The 21732-nt window shown below is 35.8% G+C and overlaps 1 long non-coding RNA gene across 2 annotated transcripts in view; it reads left to right on the top strand.

Annotated features, from left to right (window-relative positions):
• The first annotated feature begins 861 nt into the window (after positions 1–861).
• Positions 862–21732, top strand: part of LOC123334399 — a 74506-nt gene continuing 53635 nt past the window's right edge. The window contains exons 1-2 of one of the 2 annotated variants that reach the window (XR_006552167.2): positions 862–1846; positions 13685–13912. This is a non-coding gene — a long non-coding RNA (uncharacterized LOC123334399). Of the gene's footprint in view, positions 1847–10224; positions 10287–13684; positions 13913–21732 lie in introns of those variants that run through there. The other variant, XR_006552168.2, reaches the window with a different exon arrangement.

Below are 21732 nucleotides of genomic sequence, written 5' to 3'. Positions count from 1 at the left end.
CTTCTCATCCAGCAAACTCATGCTGGCAATATACTTTTATAATTAATCCAAGTCTGCTGCTGCTGCTAAGTCGCTTCAGTCGTGTCCGACTCTGTGTGACCCCAGAGACAGAAGCCCACCAGGCTCCCCCGTCCCTGGGATTCTCCAGGCAAGAACACTGGAGTGGGTTGCCATTTCCTTCTCCAATGCATGAAAGTGAAAAGTGAAAGTGAAGTCGCTCAGTTGTGTCCGACCCTCAGCGACCCCATGGACCGCAGCCTTCCAGGCTCCTCCGTCTATGGGATTTTCCAGGCAGGAGTACTGGAGTGGGGTGCCATTGCCTTCTCCGAATCCAAGTCTACTTTCAAATAAAACTATACCACCTCACAGGTACTATGAATACCTTATAATAAAATAATCTTAATTTCTCCCTTTCATCCTTTATACCGTTCATTCACTTCATTTACATACATATATTTACATAGACATACATAATAGAATACATTGCTACTATTTTTGTTTTGAATGAACTGTTATCTGTTAGCTAAATTAAGAATAAGAAAATAAACGTTTGTTTTACCTTCACTTATTCCTTCTCTGATGCTCTTTCTTCATGTAGTTCCAGGTTTCTGATTCATATTATTTTTCTTTTACCTAAAGAACTTCTATTAATAACAGTTTTTTGCAAAGTAACTCTACTGGCAACAGATTTCCTCTATTTTTGTTTGTCTGAGAAAATCTTTTTTTTCCTCCATTTTTAAAAGATAATTTTGCAGGGTACAGAATTGTAGTTTGTTGCTTTTTTTTCTCTCAGTACTTTTAACTATTTCAACTCTCTTTTTGCTTGTATTTCAGCTCTCTTCTTGCTTCTTACTTTTGATTCTCCAAAGATATTTTCCCTCCTCTGCTTTCTTTCATTTTTCTCTTATTTGAAAACAACATGTCTATGTGTAGGTTTTTTTGTTTGTGGGGTGTTCTGGATCTGTGATTTGGCATCTGATATTAATTTGCGGAAATAGTCATTATTGCTTCAAATATTTTTTTCTATTCCTTTCCCTCTTTTCCTTCTTATATTCCCATTATGTGTAGGTTATACATTTTGCAGTTCTCTATTCTTGGATATTCTATCCTTTTTTGTTCACTGTACTTTCAATTTTGGAGTTTTTATTGAAATATTCTCGATAAGAGATTCTTTCCTTAGACATGTTTAGTTTGCTAAAAGAACCCATCAAATACTTTCTTCATTTTCTTAGAGTGTTTTTGATCTCTAGCATTTCTTTTGGCTCCTATTTTGAATTTCTATCTCTCTGCTTACATTGCCCATCTCTTCTTGTATGCTGCTTACTTTATCCACTAGAACCCATAGAGTATTAATCATAGTTGTTTTAAAAATCTCAGTCTGATTATTCCAACACCACTGCCATATACAAGATTTGTTCTGATGCTTACTTCAGAAGAAACCCCAAACCTCAGTGAGACAGGAAGCCTAGAGTGGGCTGGGGTTGAGTATTTCATTTCCCCCAAATTAATTAGGCTCTGTTAAAGCCCCAGCTGATTACACTCTGGTTAACTCATTTCTCTGAGACAAGTCTTGTTAAGAGCAGCAAGCTCTGACTTCAAAATGGTTCCCATTTCCTCTCTCCCTGCTGGAAGCTCAAGAGGGATTTTTCTTCAGTATTTTCTTTGAGGACTTGGTAGGACTCCTGGAGGTAAAATGCACAAAAGTGTGCCCCACTCCCAATGGCTGGGTCCTCTGGAGTTTTTAACTCTCAAACTGAGCCTCCAGTAATTAGTCAGTGATAACTTTAGCCTTTCCTGCTCTAGCCTTGGCGCCTGTGGACGTTTCAGCTCTTGGGGTTCTGTCCCTGTAAGTTGTGATTGTCTATATCTGCTTGTTGGTGTTTACAATGTGAGTGGCAGTTGTTTACCCTGTGACCTCACTTCTTTTATAGATCTAAGCAGAGTTGTTGATTGGTTGTTTAGCATGTTACTTTTTGGTAAGTGGTGACTTCCAAGCTTCTGGGAAACTGGATTGAAAACTAGAGTATTTAGGCCTATTAAAATTTCTCTTAGCAATGTCTTAGAGTTTTCAGGGGCTTCGTCTTACACATATTTTGTTAAATTTATCCCAAGGTATTTCATATTTCTTAATGGATACTTGAAAAAAAATTTGTCTTGTAATAATTCATTGCTACTGTATGTAAATACAATAATTTTTTACATGATGAATTTGTATCTTACAACATTATTTGTGACAAAAATCCAGAAATAGCAAAATTAAAAACCACCAAATCAAATAGTATTTAGTAAGTGTTTATTATGCATATCATGGTTCTAGAAATGGGAGTATAAATTGACACATAGCTCAAAGGCATGAAGTTATAGGATGGCTTATAGAGAGAAAATGAGGAAGTTGTTTTCCCTTTATAATGATTGGTTATTACAATGTGGGATTCCATACAAGGGACCAGTTAAAATGATTGTCTTATACCATTTTTAGGAAGATGGCTTAAGTTTCTTTGTGACTATCAGAGGCATTTACAAGAAACAACCCTAAATTAATTTTACCCACATTCATGAAATAAGCAAGATTTAGTTTTCCTTACATGGCTTAAATGGTTTTGTCTGCTCAGCGCATTCTCAAGTTTGATATCCATTTTATTTTTAATTTTAACACCAGTAAGTAGCTTTTTGTACATTCCTTAAGATTTTCTCTATGTTGATGATCGTGTTTCTATGTTGATGATGAAACAGGGAAAAATTTTGTTTTCTTTTTTCCAGTTCATATTTATTTAATGCCTTTCTTATTGAAATAATTAGCACCTCTAAAACAATGTTGAATAGAATTTATAAGAGCAAATATTTTTGCCTTGATCCTGATTCTTGGGAGAGATAACTTTGGCATTGGCTGTGGGTTTTTGGAGATGCCCCTTATACCTTCTTTTTATAGTTGGATAAGAGTTTTCAATCATGAATAGTTGTTCACTTTTACCAAATGCTTTTTATTCATCCTATTTTAAACCTGGTAATATATTAAATTACACTAATAGATTTTATTTTTTTTTAAATTTTATTTTATTTAACTTTACAATATTGTATTGGTTTTGCCATATATCGAAATGAATCTGCCCGTATACATGTGTTCCCCATCCTGAACCCTCCTCCCTCCTCCCTCTCCATACCATCCCTCTGGGTCGTCCCAGTGCACCAGCCCCAAGCATCCAGTATTGTGCATCGAACCTGGACTGGCGACTCGTTTCATATATGATATTATACATATTTCAATGCCATTCTCCCAAATCATCCCACCCTCTCCCTCTCCCACAGAGTCCAAAAGACTGTTCTATACATCAGTGTCTCTTTTGCTGTCTTGTATACAGGGTTATTGTTACCGTAAAATGCTAAAGCAATCTGTTTTCTTGGGATAAATCCCACTTAGTCATGATATATTATTCATTTTATACATTTCAGATTTCAGACTTGATTTGCTAAAATTTTAAAAGAATTCCTACATCTGTTTTCATGAAGAATATTTATATTTTTCAATAATGTCTTTTAATGAATTGGAAAATGTACCTCCCTACCTCCCTTCTATTTTCTGGAAGAGTTTGTACGTATTTGTTTGTTTTCCTTAAGTGTTAGGTAAAATTCAACCAAGAAGGTATATGGGCCTGTTGCTTTTGTTGTGGAAAGCTTATTCAGATTTTCATACATCCAGGTGTTTCAGGTTACCTATTTATTCTTGAGTGAACTTTGATAGTGTCTTTCAAACTATGTGTCCATTTTATCTAAGTTGAATTTTTTAAGATAAAGTTAACCTTAAATTTCCTTCATAATCCTTTTAATGTTGATAAAGTACTTAGTGATGACCTGTCTTTTATTTTTAATATTGTTAATCTGAATGTCATCTCTTTTTCCTGATAAATCTAGATATAATTATTCAATTTATTGATCTTTTCAAAGATCAGCTTCATTGATATGTCTCTAATTTTGTTTTATATATAATTTACTTCTATTCTTAATTATTCCTTAAATTCATTACTTTGGGTTAAATTCCTTTTTTTCCCCTACTGTTTAGTGCAATGACTTGCATCTTTGGTTTGATATAAAATTTGATCTAAACCTTTTTTCTTTTCTAATACTTAAGCATGTTATACTATAAATTTCTCTCTGAGCACTGTTTACACTGAATTTCTCAAATACTGATTTGTTGCATTCAGTGTTATCCACTACAAAATATTTTCTAATGTCCATTGTAATTTCTTCCTTGAAGATTACTTGGAAGATATTTAACTTGAAAATACTTGGGACTTCTAGATGTCTTATTTTTGCTGATTTTTAAATTTAAACTTTGGTCAAAGAAAAATATTTCCATCTTTTAAGCTGTATTGAGACCAGTTTTATGGCTGAGTATATGCTCCATCTTGGTTATTTTTCCATGTGCTTTGAGAAGACTATGTATTCTGAAATTGTAGCATTATAGTTTTCTTTAAATGTCATGTAGGTTAAGATAATTGACAGTGTTGTTCAGATCTACATTATTATAGATGGTTTTGCTGGTTATTCTGTTTTCTGGGAAATGTGTGTTAAAGTCCCCAGCCGAGATTGTAGATTTGTCTTTTTTATTTTTTCTTCCAGTTTTTGCTTCATATATTTTGAAACCCTTTTATTGAGTCAAGTATATTTATAATTATTTTATCTTCTTGATACACTGACTTTTATAATGGTGAAATATCCTTCTCTATCTCTAAAACTACCACTTGTCTTTATTTCTTATTATATCAATATTCTGTTGTTTTTGTTGTTTACAAATAAGCATTTTGACAGCTCTCACTTTCAGTATCTGTGTTTTCTTTTTAAGATTTTATATGCAGAAGACAGTTCATTTATATCCAGGTGGCAGTCTTTAACTACTGATTCAAGTCTTTTATAGTTAATGTAATTATTGATACAATTGCACTTAGATCTGCTTTTTACTATTTAAAATTTTTCTTATTTAAGTTTTGTTTCTTTCAATTTTTTGCCTTTTAAAATCAATCAAATTAATTTCAAAATGCTATTTCATACCTCTGTTATTTATATCTGCATTTTTTAGTGGTTGCTAAAATGTTAAAAATATAGCTTATATACCTAGTCAGTCTGCTTAGAAATAATTTTAAATTACTTCTTATAAAATACAGGAATCTTATAACAGTATGTATTTCCATTTTCTCCCCCTTCTTAAGACTTGTCATGCATGTGTCTATTTAGTCCATAAAGCAACAAATAACATGTAGTACTTTTTCACCTTATATACTCATATAGCTTACAAAAAGTAAAGAGAAAATAATAGTTTTGTATTTACCCATACTTTTACTATTTGTAATAGTCTTCATTCTTCCCTGTATATCTGAGTTGTCATCCAGTGTCATTTAGTTTCAGATTGAAGAACTCCCCTTAGCATTTCCTAAACTACATGTGTGTTTCCATACTGTAGTGGTTATCATGTTCACCTAACATGTGAAAGGTCCCCAGTTCCCAACAGGGCAGAAACAGTGGGGATCTCCTGTTTTCCCCAGCTGAAACACCTTCTTGGGAACCAGAGATCAAATTGCCAGCATCCAATGGATCATAGAATAAGCAAGAGAATTCCAGAAAAACATCTACTTCTGCTTCATTGACCATGCTAAAGCTTTTGACTGTGTGGATCACAATAAACTGTGGAAAATTCTGAAAGAGATGGGAATACCAGACCACCTTACCTGCCTCCTCTGAAACCTGTGTGCAGGTCAAGAAGCAACAGTTAGAACTGGACAGGGAACAATGGAGTGGTTCCAAACTGGGAAAGAGGAGTACGTCAAAGCTATATATTGTCCCCCTGCTTATTTTACTACTATGCAGAACACATCTACTTCAAAATGCTGGGTTGGATGAATCACAAGCTAGAATCAAGATTGCTGGGAAAAATATCAACAACCTCAGATATGCACATGATACCACTTTAATGACAGAAAGTGGAGAGGAACTAAAGAGTCTCTTGATGAAGGTGAAAGAGGAGAGTGAAAAAGTGCCAGGGTCCAGCCCCTGCTGATCCAGGGTATTCGAAGGAGAGACGGCATAGGCAACCTATTTATTTAAATATTTATCAAAGATATAAAGAGTAATAGAATGAGGATAGCTCAGTAGGAAAATTCAGTGGAGAAAAGAGGCTGAGTAGCTTGGTTTACGCGGGAGACCAATAAAACTTCAAGACAAGAAGTTTGCACAACTTACGTAGGCCGCAGGCGTCCTTCCGTTCTCCTGAAGGAGAGGAGACACTGAGGCCTCCCTGGTCGGATCTTAGAAGCCCAGGCATAATTAGCAAGCATGGCGGGTTCCACGCTCCAGATGGAGACTCAGCCAGAATTTGAGAGAGCGAGCGACATGGGGAGACCAAGTTTCGGTGAACAAGGCCCGCACTTTATTTTCCAAAGTAGTTTTTATACCTTAAGTTATGCAGAGAGGATAATGGGGGAAGGGGTGGAGTCATGCAAGGACAGCAGTTCCTGATCCTAATCGAAGCCAGGCTTTCAAACTTATCATATGCAAAAGTTCAGGTGATTTACATCATCTTCTGGCCAGGAGGCCTGTTAACATTTTAAGAAACTTATTTTTCTCTAAAGGTGATTATTCCGAAGTCAGGCACCAGCCTCCAAAAAAGCATTGGACAAAGCTGCATTCCTATAGGGCAAAGGTGAGGTGGGCTCAATCAAGAAAAGAATTAACTCAAGGGTCCAAGGTTACAAACATTGAGGCTACTACTTACATTTCTATACACCCATTATATCAATCAATACACTGCCAAGGACACAGTAGGTAAGGAGTATGGAGACTTAGCAGCAAACATTGGCCCAATAAGTGAAAAACCCTTCACCAATACAATTTCTAATCAATCTTTTAACTACTCAAAGGAATCTGTGTTTAGACAGTTTAGAACATCTCCTGCCTCTCACAGTTGGGAGGCTCTGAACAATCACATGTGGCCGGAAAAACCTATTCAGGCAGGCTAGAGGATATCCAAAGGAGTTTGTAGGTTGAAACACTGTCACACCCAGGAATTATTAACTGGAGCTGTAAGCTAACTCTTTTTTCAGAGAGAGGTAGTGGGGGACAGCCCCCCTGTGAAGTCAGAGGTGTTGGTGAGAGCACAAAGCAGAAAGTAGGCAGACTCTGGTTTGGGGGTAGATGCTCGAGAATTTCCAGGGGGACTCCTGAGGCTCGATCCCGCCTTTGCGTATGCCGAGCCTCCTTCCTCATGACCTTTGCCATGGGCGGAGCTCCTGCTCCTGGCAGTGATAGAATTCTAGTTGAGCTATTCCAGATCCTGAAAGATGATGCTGTGGAAAGTGCTGCACTCTATGCAATATGCAATATGCACTCAATATGCAATATGCCAGCTCCCGGCAAAAAAGCTGGCTTATAACTCAACATTCAAAAGACTAATACAGTTATGTAAAATTTAAAAATAAAATAAAATTTAAAAAAAAACAAAACAAACAAACAAAAAAAAGACTAAGGTCATGGCATCCAGTCCCATCACTTCATGGCAAATAGATGGGGGGACAATGGAAACAATGACAGATTTTATTTTCTTGAGCTCCAAAATCACTGTGGATGATAATTGCAGCCATGAAATTAAAAGCCACTTGCTTTTTGGAAGAAAAGCTATGGCAAACCTAGACAGTGAATAAAAAAGCAGAGGCATCACTTTGCCAACAAAGGTCCATATTGTCAAAGCTATGATTTTTCCAGCAGTCATGTACAGATGTGCGAGTTGGACCATAGAGAAGACTGAGTGCCAAAGAATTGATGTTTTCAAACTGTGGTGCTGGAGAAGACTCTTGAGAGTCCCTTGGACATCAAGGAGATCAAACCAGTCAATCCAAAAGGGAATCAACCTTGAATATTCATTGGAAGGACTAATGCTGACGCTTCAATACTTTGACCACCTGATGCAGAGAGCTGACTCATTCACAAAGACCCTGAAGCTGGGAAAGATTGTTGGCAGGAAGAGAAGGGGGTGACAGAGAATGAGTTGGTTGGATGGAATCACTGACTCAATGGACTTGGTTTGAGCAAACTCCAGGAGATAGTGAAGGACAGGAAGACTGGCACGCTGCACTCCATGGGCTCACAAAGAGTCAGACAGTTCTTAGCCACTGAACATCAACAGCAATACTACATATCTATTCCTGACAGCTTCTCTAATTTTTAATCTTAAAAATGTTCTTAATTTGCTTTCATTTTTGAAGTATAGCTTTGCTGTAAATAACTTTTTATCCTTTAGTGCTTTGAACATGCTATCCCAGCGTCTTCTGATTTTCATAGTTTCTCATGAGATGTTTGTGGTATGCCCACTTTCTCCATACCTCCTGAAGTGTTTTGCTCTGACTTTTTTTCCAGACTGTCTCTTTATCTTTTGCTCCTAGCAGTTTGTCTCTGTGTCTAGGTATATATTTCTTTTTATTTATCTTGATTGATATTTGTTGACCTTTCTGAATCTATAAATTAATATTTTCTACAAAATTTGTAAATTTCTAATTTTCTTTTTCAAATTTTTTTCTGCCTCTTTGTCTCTCTCCTTTATTTCTGGAATTCCAAATATGCACGTTAGACTATTTCAGAGGTCTTGTTCTTTTTCCTCTGTTCTTTGGCTTAGGAATTTTTATTGATCTATTTTACGTTCACTGGTTCTTTTTGTAAGTCATGTAAATGTCTCCTATTGAACTTATCTAGCTAATTTTATGGATTCCTTTTTAAGATGCTTTGCCATCTTTGAGCTTTGTACTCTGACACTTAAAGCTTTCTGTGGCCAAATTATGCATAATTGGGAAATGTGCTTAGCTGGGAAAAGCATTAGAATGGATTCTGTATAGTTTTACCTTTCAAGAGGTTAATTTTCTTTGATCTCTTTCTGTATTTTTCACCATACTGTCAGCCAGGTATTTGGACAGCTTTTGCTTTTAATTTTGATCTATTTCTTTGATTCTCTTAGAGTCTGGATTTTCCCTTTACATTTTCAGCTGCTTTGCCTGCACTGAACTCCGGTATCTGGCACTCTTACTCTGTGCGCCTATAGTTTTTCCCTGCGCCATGTTCTGTAGCTGTTGGGGTAGATGATACTTTTGGGTCAATAAGCCATAAAGTAAAACTCATTTTCCTTTAAGTTAAAATTTTTAAAAGGCTCAACTCTCTTTCTTCTCTGTTTGCTTTTGAATTCTGTATGGTATATTTAAATGTTCTCTATCCAGTTTTAAAATATATGTAGAGTGTTTTCTGACCATATCACTCCATAACCACTTACCTTCTACAGCATTGTCATAAATGATGGTGTTCTATGGTGCTATTTCTCTGTAAATTCAGGAATGTCTTTTTTCCATCTTCAAAATATTCAGTATTTCTGTTTTGGCATCTTTAGTTGTTTTCCAGAAATTTTTTATTTATTATTATTTTCCCTGCCATTTCATAAACTTTGTAATGCAGTAGAGATAGATATAAATACAATGTATTCATCCAGTCTTCTCAAAATTGATTACTTAAATATCATGTGTCCTTTTAAATTTCATATTTATAACTCAGTTAATTCTATGCAATCAGTAAAATTTAAATTATAATTCTTTCCAAAAAGAGGTTAGAGTAAAAATCTAGAAATTGAAATAAAAGATTATTTGAATTTAGTTACTCAGAATAGAGTTTAGAGTTCAAATTAATTGCCAATTTCCCCACTTTGTTTTCTCAGGTTCATATAGTCTAATATCTTTAATCGTCTTGTTTTTTCTATTTTTTATCAAATATATTTCTAAGCAGCATGTTATTCTTACTTTTATACTTGGTTGCATTTTCAAGCCTCACTTACTCATCTACATATAAAGTTCTTGTGGGCAGGGCCTTTAATTTGCTTGTCCTGAGAACTAACTGCAAGGCCTTGGGGATAATGACTAAAAAGTCCATGTTTATCTTTCTGCACTTTATTCTTAATTACAACAGATGAAAAGAGGCCAATTCACTTAAGATTTCTAAACCTGTGTACTTCATTTGATGTAAATTTTATAAAGAGACTGTTTAAAAAGGTATAGATATTTTCTTTCTTCTCCACCTGCTGGTTAGATATATAATGTGTGCATGCATGCTACGTTTCTTCAGTTATGTCTGACTCTTTGTGACCTTCTGGACTATAGCCCACCAGGCTCCTCTGTCCATGGGATTCTCCAGGCAAGAATACTGGAGTGGGTTGCCATGCCCTTCTACAGGGATTGAACCTGTGTCTCTTATGTCTCCTGCATTGACAGGTGGGTTCTTTACCACCAATATTCATATTTTATCATTGTTGTTTTTGAAGAAATGTAAGCACTATTGCTTGAAATATTTCCTGGCTTAAACATGTTTTCTTATAAAATCTTTTCAAATTTAAGATACAGATGTCTTGCTCTTTTTAATCTCGATTTGTTAGAATTTTAAGGTATTTTTCAAAAAAAAAGATATTTTTCAAATAAGAGTTAATAAAATATAGTAATGTAAGATTTTAAAATAAGTATTTGTTTACTGTATGCAGCTGTAGTGTGCCTATTGTTTTAAAGTCCAATAGCTCAAATAAGAATTTATTGCCACTAATATCTATTAAAAATGACACAATGAGGAGCCTTCAAAAATTTGAGATTAGTTAGTTGCATATAACTTTGTCTGTGATTTATAACCATTACAGAAATAGATAAAAGAGATATATAAGCAATTACTACCCTGTACAGTTTATTATTTATGGAAACACTAAAGAATATGCCTATATATTTATAATCAAGTACTGATTGAATGCTTTGTAAATCATAATGTATTATCTGAAGGTATTCTAAATAATAAGTATTTGAAAGAATTATATAGAAACAATATACCTCATCTTTGTTCAGTAAATGATTTGATATATTTTATTCTTTCACATCATTGACTATCATTGTTTTAGGCAGAGATGTGGGGCTATATTAATAATTCAAAAAAAAAAACCTTTGAGATTATTTTTTTTAATTGTTCTAAACTTGTGATTTTTAAATTTTTATAAATGTGTTGTAACTTTAACTTAAAAAGGTTTTTATTTATTTAGTCTTTTTTGGCTGTGCTGGGTCTTTGTTGCTGTCCACAGGCTTTCTCTAGTCGTAACAAGTGGGGGCTCCGCTCTAGTTTCAGTGTGCAGGCTTCTCGTTTCAGTGGCTTCTGTGTTGTGGGGCACAGACTCTAGTACACTGCTGTGGCCCGTGTTGTGCACAGGCCACAGTAGTAGCAGTGTGTGGGCTCATTATTGTGGCTGTCGGGCTCTAGAATGGGGTCTCAGTAGTTAAGGAACATGGGCTTAGTTGCTGTGCGGCATGTGGGATCTTCCCGGACCAGGGATCAGACCAGTGTCTCCTGAATTGCAAGGTGGACTCTTAACCATTAGACCACCAGGGAAGCCCTGAACTTGTGATTTGATTTGACAATTCAAGTTAATAATGAGTGGCTTATAGTGGAGAAATTCAGTATTGTTTTTGCCATTTCACATCTTTCATATTTACATAATTTGTAAGTATTACATTCACAAAATTGCAATAATAATAAAAAGAAGTAAACATTTAATTTTGTCCTTCTCTTCAGATAATGTGGAAATTATTATTGCCAGTCATAAAATATTTCTAACTCTCTTCTTTCTCCATGCATGGAAAGATAATGTCCCTTTAATAATAGGAATACCAATAACTCGCTCTAGGCTAGCAATATGTGTCATTTCCTTGTGAAAATCTCAAGAACCTGTGCATGGTTTGCCATGTTACTTATTCCCTGTGGCAGAAATCTAAAATGTGTCTGTCAAACTTAAATCTCTGTCATTCTGGGTCCTTGAGAGTCTGTGATGAACAGAGCTATTGCTGAACCTCCTTGAACGTGAAATAGACTTTTATGTGATAAGCCATATACATTTTGTTTGTTACTGCAGTGTATTCTAGCCTTTTCTGACAGATACAAAAATTACCCAAGGGAGATACTGTCATAAGTCTGAAATATATGACATTGGTATAGCTTTCCCTTGAGAAAACTATTTTTAGATGCTGGAGGGATGGCAGTCTGTGTTTTGTGGTGGCAAAAGATTTAGTAAAGTTGTTTATGAAAATGTGAAAACAAGAAAATGTACCTAATGAACTTGTAGTTCTAGGGAAAGTTGTTAAAAAACAAAACTTTAGTAGTTTGTGTTTTTGATTATGATTGCATTTATTTATTTCGTTTCGCTCCTCCTTCTCCATCTTTTCTTCTCTTTCTCCTTTTCAAAATGTCACCTTTAAACTATAAAATACTTGAAGTTCTCCAAATAATGTAAGAGAGGTCTATAAGTCCACAACCTTGATGAAATAGATGTCAACATTTTGCTATAACTGCCACAGATTTCTATGTTTTAAAGCCATAAAATATTCCAGATAGTTAAGATCCCTCCTTCATTCATTTCTTTCTCTCCTCTCAGATATAACATCACTGGCATGATGTTGGTGTAAATCGTTGCCACCAAGTTTTATATTTTTACTACATATACATGTATTCCCAAACAGTGTATACAATTTGCTTTGGCTATTTTGAAAGTTACATACATGAGACTATTTAGTTTTAGTAGTGTTAAAATGCAGTTCCATTGTTTTAATTATGGAGGCTTTATAACTTGTTCAGGTGTAGATAAGGTTTTACAAGGGCTTACCTGGTGGCTCAGCTGGTAAAGAATCCGCCTGCAATGCGGGAGACCTGGGTTCGATCCCTGGGTTGGGAAGATCCCCTGGAGGAGGGTATAGCAACCCACTCCAGTATTCTTGCCTGGAGAATGCCCATGGACAGAGGAGGCTGGCAGGCTATAGTCCATGGAGTCGCAAAGAGTTGGACATGACTGAGCAACTAAGGTTTTTCAGATATTGTTCATTTGATACAATTCCTTTTCTAAAGTTCCTCTTGATCTGAAGACTTGTGAACTAAAGAGATAAGGTTATCTGCCATCCATACATCTCACGTACCGTGGTATAAGATGACTGTAATAGACACTCCTGTTCAAAAAAATATGGCCAGTATTATGCACATAGAAATCTTGGTCCATTGTGAAAGTTATGTAAGCACATTTTTCCATTCCTTGATTAGGGCCCAGTCCTGCTTCCTCTGAGCTTTCTTCTGTAGCTGTTGGCTTAACCTTCTAAGTTGCTTTTCTTTTCACATAATAAATGGCCAGTGACCATAACTTGAATATCCATCTTAGCTTGCTTTATGCAGAAAAAAGTTTGTAAGTTCATAATCTTTGCTTTTTTTTTTTTTTTTTTTTACTGTTTCTGTTCATTTTAATTGAATTTGGTGGTGTTTATTCTAGGACAATCCTTGTAAATTTTGTGATTCTTATTGGGTATTCATTTTACTTTTCCCCCTAAGGATTAGCTTTGGGATATATTATTCATTCTGTTTTTGTTTTATAATTCATTAATTTATGCTTAAATTGTCATTAATCACTTTGCTTTTCTGGGGATTATTTGTAGTTCTTTTTACTTTTTAACATAACTGTTTTAGGCAATGTATTTTCCTCAGCTCAGTGGTTTAGCTGTATTCCGTATATTGTTTGTCCATATATATTTAGCAGTTTAGGCATGAATTTCCTCTTTGCATCATGATTTGTATAAACTTTTAACTTTCTTCCTGAAATTTCCAGGACTTCTTCCTGAAGATCCAGAAGTGGGACTTCTGGTTTTATATTTGTCAATTGTCAACTCCCCAGAAGTCTACCAGAAAACCTAATGATAAAGCAAAGTGAAATTTATATGACCTACTGCAATAAAGAAGAACACGACATTGTGATAACCTTTGTACTGAATAAAGAAGGGGAAAATCAGTGGAAGATTTGTATAGGGCTTTTAATTCTGGTTTTAAGTGGTTTAAGGTAGGAAATTTGTTGGAGTTGGGCAAACTTCACAACATAATGGTTTAATATTGGGGATACAATGTGGTGAGAGTCATGAAGAGAGTCTTGATAAATTATTGTTTGATGGATAAGCTGTTTGCTTGCATAAATATTCTGCTAAAATGATACAAAAGATATTTGCCTAGATCAGCTAACTATTTGCCAGGATAACTTGATTTGTAGGAATTTCCTTAAGTTAACCATAGAGTTGTTTTTTGGTTTATATCTTTATTTCCCTGGTCAACAATTTTTCAGAACAGATAGTAGAGTCATGTCATGTGAATAGTGTTCTCAGACTTGATAATTAAGACTTATAGAAATAAGTGGTCTCAGGTTTTATTGTTGACATCTAATTTTGTACACATTGTTTTCAGAAAATATCACCTATGTTATATCCATATTATTGGCATGTAACCTACCATTGTCTTTTTTTCCCCTTTTGTACCTGACATTTCTTAGAATTCCTATTATTCTCTTACATCATGTTTTATTATATTTAGATAATTCTATAATCTTATCTCTAAAGTGTATCTCCTGATTTTGTTTATTTGCTCATTTGTTGACAGTCATTTAGTAAGTGATTACTAGGGTCATTTTACTACCAGCTGAAGTATGAACTTGCATCTCCAGTTAGACATTTCTGTTCTAATTGGATTTTTCTCCTAAATTAATTTTTTTGAGTTAATGATACTACCACACCACCTAGGTCTTGACTGGTGGCTCAGTTGGTAAAGAATCTGCCTGCCATGCAGGAGACCACATGCAATACAGGAGGCCCAGGTTGGATCCTGGGGCTGGGAAGATCCCCTGGAGAAGGAAATGGCAACCCATTCCAGTATTCCTGCCTGGATAATCCTATGGACACAGGAGCCTGGTGGGTTACAGTCCATGGGGTCACAAGAGTCAGACATGGCTTTAGAGAGTAAACCATCACCACATCAGTTCAGTTCAGTTCAGTCGCTCAGTTGTGTCCCACTCTTTGCAACCCCATGGACTGCACCATGCCAGGCTTCCCTGTCCATCACCAACTCCTGGAGTCCCCCCAAATAAAGTCTGTCCCTGTTTCCATTGTTTCCTCATCTTTGCCATGTAGTGATGGGACAGGTGCCATGATCTTAGTTTTCTGAATGTTGAGTTTTAAGCCAACCTTTTCACTCTCCTCTTTCACTTTCATCAAGAGGCTCTTTAGTTCTTCTTTACTTTCTGCCATAAGGGGTGGTGTCATCTGCATATCTGAGATTGTTGATATTTCTCCTGGCAATCTTGATTCCAACTTGTGCCTTATCCAGTCCAGCATTTCTCATGATGTACTTTGCACAAAAGTTAAATAAGCATAGTGACAATATACAGCCTTGACAGACACCTTTGCCGATTTGGAACCAGTTTGTTGTTCCATGTCCAGTTTTAACTGTTGCTTCTTGACCTGCATATAGATTTCTCAGGAAGCAGGTCAGGTGGTCTGGTAGTATTCCCATCTCTTTAAGAATTTTCCACAGTTTATTGTGATCCATGCAGTCAAAGGCTTTGGCATAGTCAATAAAACAGAAGTAGATGTTTTTCTGGAACTCTCTCACATTTTTGATGATCCAACAGATGTTGGCAATTTGATCCCTGGTTCCTCTGCCTTTTCTAAATCCAGCTTGAACATCTGGAAGTTCATCGTTCATGTATTGTTGAAGCCTGGCTTGGAGAATTTTGAGCATTACTTTTACTAGCGTGTGAGATGAGTGCAATTGTGCGGTAGTTTGAATATTCGTTGGCATTGCCTTTCTTTGGGATTGGAATGAAAACTGATCTTTTCCAGTCCTGTGGCCACTGTTGAGTTTTCTAAATTTGCTGGCATATTGAATGCAGCACTTCCACAGCATCTTTCAGGATTTGAAATAGCTCAACTGGAATTCCATCACCTCCACTAGTTTTGTTCGTAGTGATGCTTTCTAAGGCCCACTTGACTTCACATTCCAGGATGTCTGGCTCTAGGTGAGTGATCACACCATCGTGATTATCTGGGTCATGAAGATCTTTTTTGTGCAGTTCTTCTGTGTATTTTTGCTACTACTTCTTAATATCTTCTGCTTCTGTTAAGTCCATACCATTTCTGTCCTTTATTGAGCCCATCTTTGCATGAAATGTTCCCTTGGTATCTCTAATTTTCTTGAAGAGATCTCTAGTCTTTCCCATTCCTCTATTTCTTTGCATTGATCACTGAGGAAGGCTTTCTAATCTCTTTTTGCTATTCTTTGGAACTCTGCATTCAAATGGGTATATCTTTCCTTTTTTCCTTTGCCTTTTGCTTCTCAGATTAAAAAAGCCACATCACTTAGATTAAAAAACTTAAATTATCTGATTCATTTTAAATCTCCTTTACCACTGAATATATTAATTATTCCTTTCAAATATCAGTTTACCCTCTCCAATCCTAGTGCCACAGTCCTTGAGCAGCATTTATTATCTTGCACCCGGACTTCTGTAATAGCTTTCTAATTGAGCTTCTTGACTTTGTAGACTCTTTGGTGTGCCTAATTTCATGATTTACGCTGAAGACCATATTCATCTGCCTCTTCATTGCCTGTAAGATAAAGATTCAAGGTAATTTGGCCTTGGTTTCCTTTATAATATCAATCTTCTATACAAAGTCACTGTTTCAGGTCTATTCACCAGCTCTTGAATAAGCTAAGGTTTCCAGTCTTCTTTGCCTGGTTCTTAGTAAGATGCAATAAAAACTGGCTGCTAATGGTAGCTTGAAAACCATCTTCTCATACTCTTCTTTGGATTTATACTTTAGGTCATACTTTAAAAAGCTGTTTTGTTGCTCAAATTGTTAGTTTGGCCTTTGGAATTTCATGTTCCTCTTTGACATTTTCCCATCAACTTGTGTGTGTGTGTGTGTCTGTATTTCCTTTTCGGAACTAAAAGATGCTCCATCTCCTTTTGTATATTTCCTTTCCCAGTCCTAGAATTATCTCTCTAAGGAGCTGTGACTTCTTTTATTATGAAATGGTATTAGAAGCCAAGATCTGGGTGCAAGGTGTGCTTGTTGCTACTTAATATCATTTCTTTTAGGCTTTCTTAGCTGAAGGAGTAAAGGAATGTACACCTATAAATATTTATATATGTAACCATCTGCATCTGTATTAAGGTAAACATGAGATCATAGTTTTGTTTCCAACAGTAATCTATTACTACATGGGTGATTCTAGGCTCCACCACTTGCATATCTGTAAATTCCCATTCCAACAGTGAAAAATTGCCATTCATTTAACTAATCACTAAATTCTAGTATATATGTGTAGCAGCTTTAAAACTGTTAACCCCATACCTGTGTGAAACAACTTTATCAACTAGAGAAAAGTGATTATGTGCAGTTTGTCTTTAGTTTTACAGATTCCATTAATTTCCAAAGCTATTTAGGTTAGTTTCTTTTCCCCCATCCCCTTTAGTGAGGCTGTTTCATACATTTGCCGTATAGTTAGATTCTCTTGTCATTCCTTCTTGGAATCCCCTGACCTCCAAAACTATTTTAAAAAATTTTGTATTCTTTAAGGGTCACTCCTTGTGCTGCCTTATGGATTTTGATATATGGTCATACATCCACCATTATAGTATCATACAGAACAGTTTCATTGCCCTAAAAAGTCCCCTGTACTTTATCTCTTCAGCCTATACTCCCTAAAACTCCCTATAACCACTGACCTCTTTATTGTCTCTCTAGTTTTTCCTTTTTCAGAATGTCATATAATTATTATTGGAATCATATAGTATATGGCCTTTTCAGACTGACTCCTTTTACTTAGCTATACACATTTAAAATTTATTCATATCTTTTTGTTACTTAATAGCTCATTTCTTTTTACTGCAAAGTAATAGTCACTTGTAAGGATGTGCCACAGTTTATTCACCTATTGGAGGATGTCTTGGACATTTCTAATTTTTGGCAATTATAGTTAAAGCTATAAACATTCATCTGGAGGTTTTTGTGTAGGCATAAAATGTGAAATCAGTTGAGTAAATATCTAGGAGTGATTGTTGGATTGTGTAGTAAGACTGTTTAGCTTTGTAAGAAGCTGCCAAATGTCTTATAAAGTGGCTGTATCTACTTAACAGTTTTTAGAGAACAAATCCTTTCAACAGTTTACCCACATTATTACTATAGTGTGGTGATTAGTTGCACAGGCTTTGGAACAAGAGTGCTTGGGTTCAAGTCTTGATTCTACTATTTATTAACTATGTAACTTTCAGAATATTGGATAATCTCTCTGTGCCTCAGTTTCCTTCCCTAAAAATTGAGAATATTTTAAGGATTAAAGTAGGTAACATAAGTTGTTAATTGTTGTTTTTGTCTCTTTTTCTCTCAGTGCTTTGCTTTTAATTTGTTTGAAGGGACTTCTCTGCTCCATTTCATGTTCCATCTCCAGCAACCAGATCTTTATTTGTAAAGTTTAGCTTCTCCTTATGGGGATAGGGGAAGAGTAGTGGCAGGAAAGGCTTTAATAGCTTTTTCTTTCAGATTCATTAAGGGAATTAAAGGCTTTATTCAAGAGTGGAATATACCCTAGAGGAGGTTGTGGAGAGAGGTCCTAAACCCAGAATGATTTTAGACCTGGGCCATTACTGAGTGGTCTACAGAAAGTTTCTCTGTAAATTAGAAAAAGACTCACTTTCTAGGTAGATACAACCCAGAGACAAGACACAGTGCTTAGCCAGGGGAGCGGGGCTGGATTCCAGTTCTCCCACATACCACCTAATCAGGTTCTATTATGCAGTTCACATACTACATAGCTTAGGTGTTGGCTCCCCCTGAGGGATGAGAGAAACGATTGTGGGTTCCTTGTTGGATAAGCACGTGGATCAAGTCCCTTGGAACACAGCATCTCAGAAGTGCTTAGACATCCATGCCAGGGAATGACTGTGGGATAACAGGGAAGAGTGAATCACCAAACACTGGGCTTTGGGAAAGAATGATGCTACCATCAATAACTTTCAGCCAACATAAGGCTGAAAGCTATTGTTGTCCTAGCAAACAAGCTAAACATGTGAGAAACATTGCAGACAGAACTACAAAGTGAGTGGATATTGGAAAATCAATGTCTGAACAAGTATTGAATCACCATATGAAAAAAAGATGAAACCGGTTAGAGTCTGAGAGACTTTTCCTTTGATACATGTAAGGTTTTTATGACTCTAACCTCAGAAACATGAAAGGTACCCCCCCACCCAGTTGATTAATTGGACTTTAGAGGGGGAAAGCATAGATTTGGAAAACAAAGAGAAGTGGCGAGTTTCTTTCACCCAAGCATTATATCTTGTTGTAGGTAAGATTATGGACATACATTTTTTAAACAGGCCATAAGAATCAAATTGTGTAGCAGTTGCCCAAACAGGTAAGTTGAGTTCTACTTGAACTCTCATTTGACTTTCTCCAAAGAGTATATTTCTAAGTTACTGGATTCCTTCCTTAAGCTTCTTGCTCAGTGGGAAGTGTAATGCAAATATTTTCAGATGAGTCACCTCCCTTTATAACTAATTTATTAATATTTTGACTTTCTGGTTGGGAGCCTGCCAAAATGAGGCGTGTCTCATGGATTGTGAGAGGATAGACAAGGTACAAGTAGGACACGTAGGATATCTTTTCTATACAACAGTCAGGCACCCAACTGTAGTTGAAAGTGTCAGGAATTCCATTATTCCTATCATCTATTTTTAGTTCTACTATGTGAATTAAAATTTTTTTTCATTAGTTCTTCCTTTTTATTTAATTTATTTTTTGACCTTGCCATGTGTATATGGGGTGCCAGGGATCAAATCTTTGGCCCCTGAATTGGAAGCACAGAGTCTTAACCTGTGGATCACCAGAGAAGTCCCAATTGTGTAAACTTTTTAATGGCAAAAGTTTCAGTTCATTTTGGTGCAAGATAACTTAAAAAAAATTTATTTGGGGGCATTTATTTCCCACTACACTGCCCAATATCTGTTGTTATATTCACAGTGTATTGCTGTTTTTGACAGTGGAGCTTCAAGAGTTTAGCTTGTTATTGGTGCCATACAGCTTTTTACATAAATTTTTAAATTTACCCCTTAGGGAAGACATATGTTTAAACCATCCAGGAGCTCTGATGTTCCAGGGACATATAAGCTTGTGAAAGCTGTATAATTCTCTCCATTTGTTTGATTTACCTCTTTGGGGCAAGAGTATAACCTTCATGTATTCCACAATCTACACATACTATTTAATGACACATGAGACCAGTAAATTAATTTAAAACTAAGTTTGGTTGCTGTCTCTCATTGCTATGAAAAATCGTGTTCTCTTACAAGGGGGTTTTGATATTAGATCTGCCTTCTTACTACAACACACAGACTCTGCCTTCTAAGTGAAAATGCAGCTAAATGCATACCAGCCTTCACTTCCATATTGTACTTTGAATTTATCTTGTTATTTATAAAACATCTAATGTGGTATATGAGATGTAGAGACATTTTTAGGTAATCCTGTAGTCTAGATGTAAGGAGCTAATATTCATTGAGCAGAAACTGACTTCCAAATAGAGGATATTACAGAGAAAACTCTTTGTTCACAATTTCAAATTGACCAGATTATATTGGAGATTTAATATAATATTGGGTACTTATTCATTTGAAAACCTATCTGTTCTTACCAGATAACACTGTTTTAATGGCTGTTTGAAAAGTTTCACTTACTATCTTTTATTCCCTTGTAACTTCACCCATGTGAAATTAGTCACCCACATAAAACAGGTCTCTCTCTTTTCATCATCGCAAATATTTCATACAAATAGATATCAGTGAACCTTTAGCATAACTGGGAATTAGCTAGGCTAGGGGGACGTAGAAGAGTGTATATGCAACTAAAATAACATTTATTAAGGCCTGAATATGAAAAGGAAAACTTGTGTATTTAAGAAGTACAAATTCCACATTTCTTCAAAGGCTCATTTGAAAAATCTTAGGAGTCAATACAGCAGTCAGTTCAATACAGTGGTAAAGAAAAAAACAATTGGAATAGTTAGAGGAGATACTTTAGTTCTAATACCACTCGTGATTCATTTAGTCAATAATTTTGTAATGAACATGTAGCATATGTCAGATATTGTGCCAAATGCTATGAATCCCATAGTGAACAAGACTCAGTACCTGCTCCTAAGAAATCACGTTATAGTAGAGGATAAAGAAAAGAAACCTATACAAATCTCTAGACTTATCATCTCTTAGAAGCAAATGAAGTTGCTTTAATGTTAGTGCCTGAATTTGGCATGAGACTTGTTGCTTAAAACCTAAGTAGCTTGGGGAACCTCAGTTCTCCTTCTAAGCCTCCTGAGTTACTGAGAATTCCCAAGGGTGTCTTATATGTTTCTCAGAATCCCATTGTGTTCTTCTTCTTCTTTTTTTTTTTTTTTTTAAAGACTTCCTCCTGGTGATTTTTTTTTCCTTTTTTTTTTTTAAATTTTATTTTATTTTTAAACTTTACATAATTGTATTAGTTTTGCCAAATATCAAAATGAATCCGCCACAGGTATACATGTGTTCCCCATCCTGAACCCTCCTCCCTCCTCCCTCCCCATTCCATCCCTCTGGGTCGTCCCAGTGCACCAGCCCCAAGCATCCAGTATCGTGCATCAAACCTGGACTGGCAACTCATTTCATACATGATATTTTACATGTTTCAATGCCATTCTCCCAAATCTTCCCACCCTCTCTCTCTCCCACAGAGTCCATAAGACTGTTCTATACATCAGTGTCTCTTTTGCTGTCTCGTACACAGGGTTATTGTTACCATCTTT

This window comes from Bubalus bubalis, chromosome 7, assembly GCF_019923935.1.
Source record: "Bubalus bubalis isolate 160015118507 breed Murrah chromosome 7, NDDB_SH_1, whole genome shotgun sequence".
In the NCBI taxonomy this organism is placed as follows: Eukaryota; Metazoa; Chordata; class Mammalia; order Artiodactyla; family Bovidae; genus Bubalus; species Bubalus bubalis.
Note: the sequence above shows the minus strand (reverse complement) of the source record. Positions and strands in the feature narration are given on the sequence as shown.